This window comes from Myodes glareolus, chromosome 2, assembly GCF_982192425.1.
Source record: "Myodes glareolus chromosome 2, mMyoGla1.1, whole genome shotgun sequence".
NCBI classification, from domain to species: domain Eukaryota; kingdom Metazoa; phylum Chordata; class Mammalia; order Rodentia; family Cricetidae; genus Myodes; species Myodes glareolus.
In genome coordinates, this window is record NC_142027.1 from 1,239,596 (window position 1) to 1,246,864 (window position 7,269).

The window sequence follows — 7,269 nt, forward strand, 5'->3', positions numbered from 1 at the left end:
GGGAAAAGCTTCACGTAATTCTTTAAGGGTTATTTTTACACTGGCCATTTTGCTCAACACAAATGTGCAATAAAAACCTTAAAAATAACTCTTGCCATATTTATAATTAGTATATTTAAAATACACTCGGTATTATATATCATATTATTATTATTTTTATATGTCAATACCAGTTTCCCTTACATTTTCCTTCCTTCTTTTAAACAGATTTTTGTTTTAATTTTATTTAAATGTGTGTAGGTGCTCTCTCTCTCTCTCTCTCTCCCTCTCTCTCTGGGTGTGTATGTGTGTGTGTGTGTGTGTGTGTGTGTGTGTGTGTGTGTGTGTGTGTCTTTCTTGAGACCAAGAGATGGCATAAATTTCCCCAACAGCTTCAGTATACATTCTTTGAGACAAACCTCGTGGGTGCTGGGAACCAAACTTAATGACTCAATGTAAGCCTAGTATATGTTCTTAGCCACTGAATAATCACTTCTGCTGACATTTTGTTTTAAAATATATCAAAAATAGCATTGAAAATATTCACAAATATGTGAAGTCATTTATTGAAAAGTATTTGCATATTTATAGTTAATTACTGAAATTTTATTTGATAACAATAGATGTGTATGTTTTTAACACAAGTCTATATTGTTTCCTTAGAAAACTGATACTTTCATGAAAGCTGGCCAGAGATGGTGGCTGTAGTTATATAAATATTTACATTTTCTTTAGTTTTGGTGTGAATTTTTCTATTATATCCATATTTACTGTAGTGTTATGTTATCTCATTGTGGCATGGATATGCGTATAGATATCCATGTATATATATATCCATGTATAGAGTGTAGATAATATACACTCAAGCTAGTAAATGTAAAGTCCTTAATCTGTGGATGTGAGAGGGGAATATTCCAGATATGATTTTTCTATGCAATTTAGTTATTGTAGCTAGTGGTTATTATCTATGTTAATGAAGAAATATTATTAAAAATAATATTCAAGCATTTTATAAAATGAGACAAGTAATTGTTAGAAATTTAAAATTGCCTTAACATTTAAACTTCATTTATGTGCACAGGATTTTATGATATAATTTAATATGTATGCATTTATTTGGGTCATTCTAGTGCAAGTGTCTTGATAAGTTTTGTCACCCAATCACAATTAATATTACCTATATCTATCTATATAGCAAACATATCCATCAGAATAAAATTTGTGATTAGGTGTAAAAATGAGTTTCTGTGGAAATAAACATGGCTCAGGGGTTATTTGCACATCCTGCACTTCCATAAGACCCAGTATTGTCTGTCAGTATCTAGAATTTTAGCATAAGCCACCCTGGCCTTTGAAGGCACAAAACCTCACCGGCATATAACTTCATTAAATTTCAAAGACACATACACATACATAAAAGAGTGGCAAGAAGTTTGAAGAGACAACTTAGGGGTTAAGAACACTGGCTGCTTAAATTTGTGGGGCCAACATGAGAGCTTAGAGTCACCTGTAAAACCTATGCCAAGGCACGTCTAGCTCTTGTCTACCAGCCACATGTACTGTGCACAGACAAACATGCAGGCAATACCCCACTACACATAAAATAAGCAAATAAATACATTTTTAAAAATGAACAGGATCATGTCATTAAAATTTGATTTAATGGGTCCTAATATTGATTCAGTAAAATAATTCCAGGAGATGTCAAAAAGCACATGTGAAGAACAGGTATGGTTTATAGAATTATACATATATGTATGTGTGTGTGTGTGTGTGTACAGATGCACAAATAGACAGACATATACATACATATATAATACATATATATTTCAGATCAAACATTATATATAATGTATGATCGAATGTAATATATAGGAAATATAAACGTATATTTATATATAATAGCATATAAACAACTAAGGAAATTATATATATTACATGCATATATATTACATACATTCAATAATTTTATCTATATATAAACTTTTATAACTATTAAGGATTTGTATTTACATTATATATTATACATGTTATTTATACCTGCATATGTACTGTTACACGCAGGATATAATACACATATGTATGCATAAATAATTACATAATACCCATATATATGATTTGCTGAACTGCTATTGTTAAATCTTTTTCCTAAGCTTTCCTTCACTTTATATCCATTAAAGTCATTACATTATTATTATTATAGTACAATTGATAGTATGAACGCCCCGGAGCTTTAGAGATATAGCATACAATCACATGGGACATGGTCACATATGTTAAATCAAACTTTAGCCTTCCAGGTAAATTTTCAGTGATTATCCCTAATGTCTTGATCTCCTGGTTTCTACTTTAGTTTGTTCCCTGACTTCTTTACTGATAGATTGTGAAATAAAAATGTAAGCCAAGCAAACACTTTCCTTTCCAAACTTATTTTTTTATTAGTGTTTTGCAACATTATAAAAAAGTATATTATATTAATGGAGATGGATAGATGATGAGAGTGAGGACTTAAAATGCCCAAATTTGAGTAGGTAGATAGATATGAAAATTTTCTAAACAAAATTACAGTGACTTTTTATTGTAATGCTATAGCAAAATATATTAATTAGTGTTTGGGAATATAAGACAAAATTCTCAAAATTCAGGTGTAATATGAAAATAATGTGGAATGTATTTTATCTTTTTAATATTATTTATATGTTCTAGTTTCAATACTGAAATTTAACTATTTGTATTTACATTTTATTAGTATATTTCTTACATATTAATAGATTTCTTTATTTCATTTGCATATATATAAATAACATATTTAATCACATTCTCCTCTTCTACACATAATTTAGCATTTCCTTATTATCCTCTATAAAAATCCTTTCAACTGTGGTCCAGATCCTTATGCTAAATAAAGATTTACATTTGACTCTAAATCAAATAAAAGTAATGATAATTACAATTGTTTAATAAGCCTTTAGATCAAACTTGGAGCCTACTGTATCATAAAATATCTTTTAAAAGATGTGTTCTTATGTGTCAACATTATTTTCTCTTTTCTCTTTAGATACTTATTGTAGTAGTAAACCATAAATGACATAAACAAATCCATTGTTCCATTTGTTATATGATTGACAGCATTTGGCACCTTTCTTTAAAATAAAATTTTAATTATCTTTGCTTAATTTTTAGGACAAGTATATTTGTCTCAGTGTCACATATGATCAAGAATTATGATCTCTCTTATTTAAAGTTTTATTTATACAGTGAAAAAATAAAATATAAAAAATATATAAAATATACCTCCCATTGCATACTACAAATTCCCAACTTTTTTGTTATAAACCACTAAGTTCAGTTAGAGCTATTGCAAATGTACGTATAATAGGACAATGTCCTGAACATTGGAACAATAGCTAGTATAACTATTCTTGGTGAATTCTACTAGATTTGTTCATATATTCATACATTTGTTAATTTATTAATTCTCATAAATATAAATTCTGATGAAAGAAACTTTGTATATGAGGTCTGAAAATGAACACAATATTGTCCTGGAAAAGTATGCATTCTAAAAACAAAAGGGGAAGTTTCTTCTAATTAGATGTTTGTAGTCCAAGACAATTATCAGTGCGGGTTCTCTAGGGTGCATTTCCCTGAAGTCAAGTAGTTGGTTCATAGTAAATAATGCCATCTTTAATAAAGATTAAAAACCTGTGTCTTCTTCAAGATGTTTGTATGTTTCTTTTAAAATATTTTGATGGTTGCATTCTCTATTTAATTTTTATTTTACAAGGATCAGTTCCTGCCTTTGTTTGAAAAACTTAAAACATTTTAATTTTGAATTATATTACTCATGTTTATTAATAAGAAAATGACATAATCTTAAAAGCACATCTGGAAAATCACGCTTTTGGAGAGTTACTTGAAACTGTTTGAATCTTCCGGAATGTATATGAAAATCCTTAAAAACTGAGGGATGGTGGATAGAAAAGTGAGCTAAGACAGTGGCATCTCCTCATTGGAGTACATAGCATATATTAAAGTGCTATGTCCTTTGTTCCTACCAATGCTGATTGTTTGAGCCATTTCTTTTATTGTTGTGTTACTAATACAAAGATTTTAAAACTAAATGTTAAATACAAGTTGTCACAACACAAAATTTGATTTATTTAGGTACATGAAGGTCAACAATCATGTAAATATACGCAGAGCAGAGTAAAATATGCAATACACCACAGATATTAAGAAGTTATAGTTGCAAGAAAAATAAAATTGTAGGAACAATGATATCCATAGAAAAACTTCTTTCTAGGGAAGCCATATTGAAAATCCTGACTGAAAGATAGCATTAAAAATTAAGAGGAAGAATGGAATTATTCTTCAGCATTAAAAGAGATTAAATCTAAAGAATAAAATAAGTGCCTTGTTCATGTAGTTGTTTTGGAAATCAATCTAGAAGAGTTAATCTTATAAATTTTATAGCAAATTGTAAAAATTTCTTAAAATATTGCATCTAATGTTAGTAAAAGTTTGATTACAGTGTGATAACAGAGGAAGGGCTGTTCTTTGTAAATTACTGATTGCAGTGGAACAGATGGCGATTGGGGGCATTTGCAAACATTTCTGTGTAGTTTCCATTAATCCTGGTTTATGCCACAATAGTCACAAAATGGGATACTTTAAAGATCATAGATTTTCTCTCTGATGGTGAATATAAGCCTTTGGGAACTTCAAGTGACAGTCCAGAGTCCTGGGTGACAAATCATTGGACACCAGCGGTCAAAATTGAATGTTAATCATAAAAATCTAAGAGTAAGTATACATATTTGAAGCCCCCTGCTCTTTTGGTTTCTATTTTGAATGATATAAACACTGGTTTTGCAGTAATCCCAGAGGTAGTTAAGGTATAACCAAGGAAGTGAAAGACCTATTTGACAAGAACTTTAAGTCTTTGAAGAAAGAAATTGAGGAGGATATCAGAAAATGGAAAGATCTCCCTTGTTCTTGGATTGGGAGGATCAACATAGTGAAAATGGCAATTCTACCAAAAGCAATCTATAGATTCAATGCAATCCCCATCAAAATCCCATCAAACTTCTTCACAGACCTTGAGAAAACAATAATCAAGTTTATATGGCAAAACAAAAAACCCAGGATAGCCAAAACAATCTTATACAATAAAGGAACTTCAGGAGGCATTACCATCCCTGACTTCAAACTCTATTACAGAGCTACAGTATTGAAAACAGCTTGGTATTGGCATAAGAACAGAGAAATCGACCTTTGGAATCGAATAGAAGACCCGGATATTAACCCACAAACCTATGAGCACCTAATTCTTGACAAGGGAGCTAAAGGTATACAATGGAAGAGGGAAAGCATCTTTAACAAATGGTGCTGGCATAACTGGATGTCAACCTGTAGAAGGATGAAAGTAGATCCATATCTATCACCATGCACAAAACTCAAGTCCAAATGGATTAAAGACATCAACATTAATCCGTCCACTTTGAACCTGATAGAAGAGAAAGTGGGAAGTAGTCTACAAAATATAGGCACAGGAGGCCTCTTCCTAAGTAGGACCCCAGCAGCTCAGACAATAAGAGAAACAATGAATAAATGGGATCTACTGAAACTGAGAAGCTTCTGTAAAGCAAAGGACACTGACAGTAGGACAAAAAGGCTGCCTTCTGACTGGGAGAAGATCTTCACCAACCCCTCATCAGACAAAGGTCTGATCTCCAAAATATACAATATACAAAGAACTCAAGAAACTAGGCACTAAAACTCTAATTAACCCAATTAAAAAATGGGGTACTGAACTTAACAGAGAATTCACAACAGATGAACTTCGAATGGCCAGAAGACACTTAAGGTCATGCTCAACCTCCTTAGCGATCAGGGAAATGCAAATCAAAACCACTTTGAAATACCATCTTACTCCTGTTAGAATAGCTAAAGTCAAAAACACCAACGATAGCCTATGCTGGAGAGGATGTGGGGTGAGGGGAACACTCATCCATTGTTGGTGGGAATGCAAACTCGTGCAGCCACTGTGGAAATCAGTGTGGCGGTTTCTCAGGAAACTGGGAGTCAACCTCCCTCAAGACCCAGCAATTCCACTCTTGGGAATATACCCTAAAGATTCCCTAACATACTACAAAAGCATTTGTTCTACTATGTTCATAGCAGCACTATTTGTAATAGCCAGAACCTGGAAACAGCCTAGGTGCCCCTCAATAGAAGAATGGTTAAAAAAGGTGTGGAACATATACACATTAGAGTTTTACTCAGCGGTAAAAAACAATGACATCTTGAATTTTGCATGCAAATGGATGGAAATAGAAAACGCTTTACTGAGTGAGGTAAGCCAGACCCAAAAAGAGGAACAAGGTATGTATTCACTCATAAGTGGATTCTAACCATAATTAAAGGTCTTTGAGCCTATTATTCGTGATCCTAGAGAAGCTAAATAAGAAGATGAACCTGATGAAGATTATTTAGCTATCCACCAGGAGGTAGGAAATAGACAAGAGTCCCAGGTAACCTCGGGTGCATGGGGGGGTGGGAGGGTTGATGGAAGGGGAGAGTGTTAGAGAGAAGGGAGTAGGGGAGGAACGGGGAAAGCTCGGTGGCCTGGGATGGGGGGGGGGAGGGAGGAAGGATGAATATGGGATCAGGGAAGAATATATTTCAACTAAGGGAGTCATTTTAGGGTTTACAGGAGACTTGATTATATATGAGATCCCAGATCCAAGGAGAGATCCCCCAGATTGTTCTCTGGACAGAGGAGAGGGTGCCTGAATCGGCCGTGGCCCATAACCATACTGATGTATATTTTGCTTATCACCATAGATCCTTCATCTGGCGAAGGACGGCGATACAGTCGGAGACCCACATTGGAGGACCGGACTGAGCCCCCCGAGGTCCAAATGAGGAGCAGAAGGAGGAAGAACATGAAAAACGAAATCAGTACTGCGAGGGATGCTATCACCCACTGATACAAGGGAACGGATCTAATGAGAGTTTACCAAGGCCAGTTGGGCTGGGACTGAACGAGGAGGTGATCTAACCAGATTCTCGGAATTTGGCCGGATTCTCTGACTGCGGCTGGCCCGAAGTCTTTCTGAAAAGCCATTGACTATGATACTGGGACCTGTTTCCTCTGCATATACTGGATTTTGGGGATCCAGTCTGTTTGGACACTCACCTTCCTGGACCTGGAGGGAAGGGGAATGATCTGGAACTTCCCACAGGGCAGGAAACCCTGACTACCCTAAGGGACGAAGAGGGAGG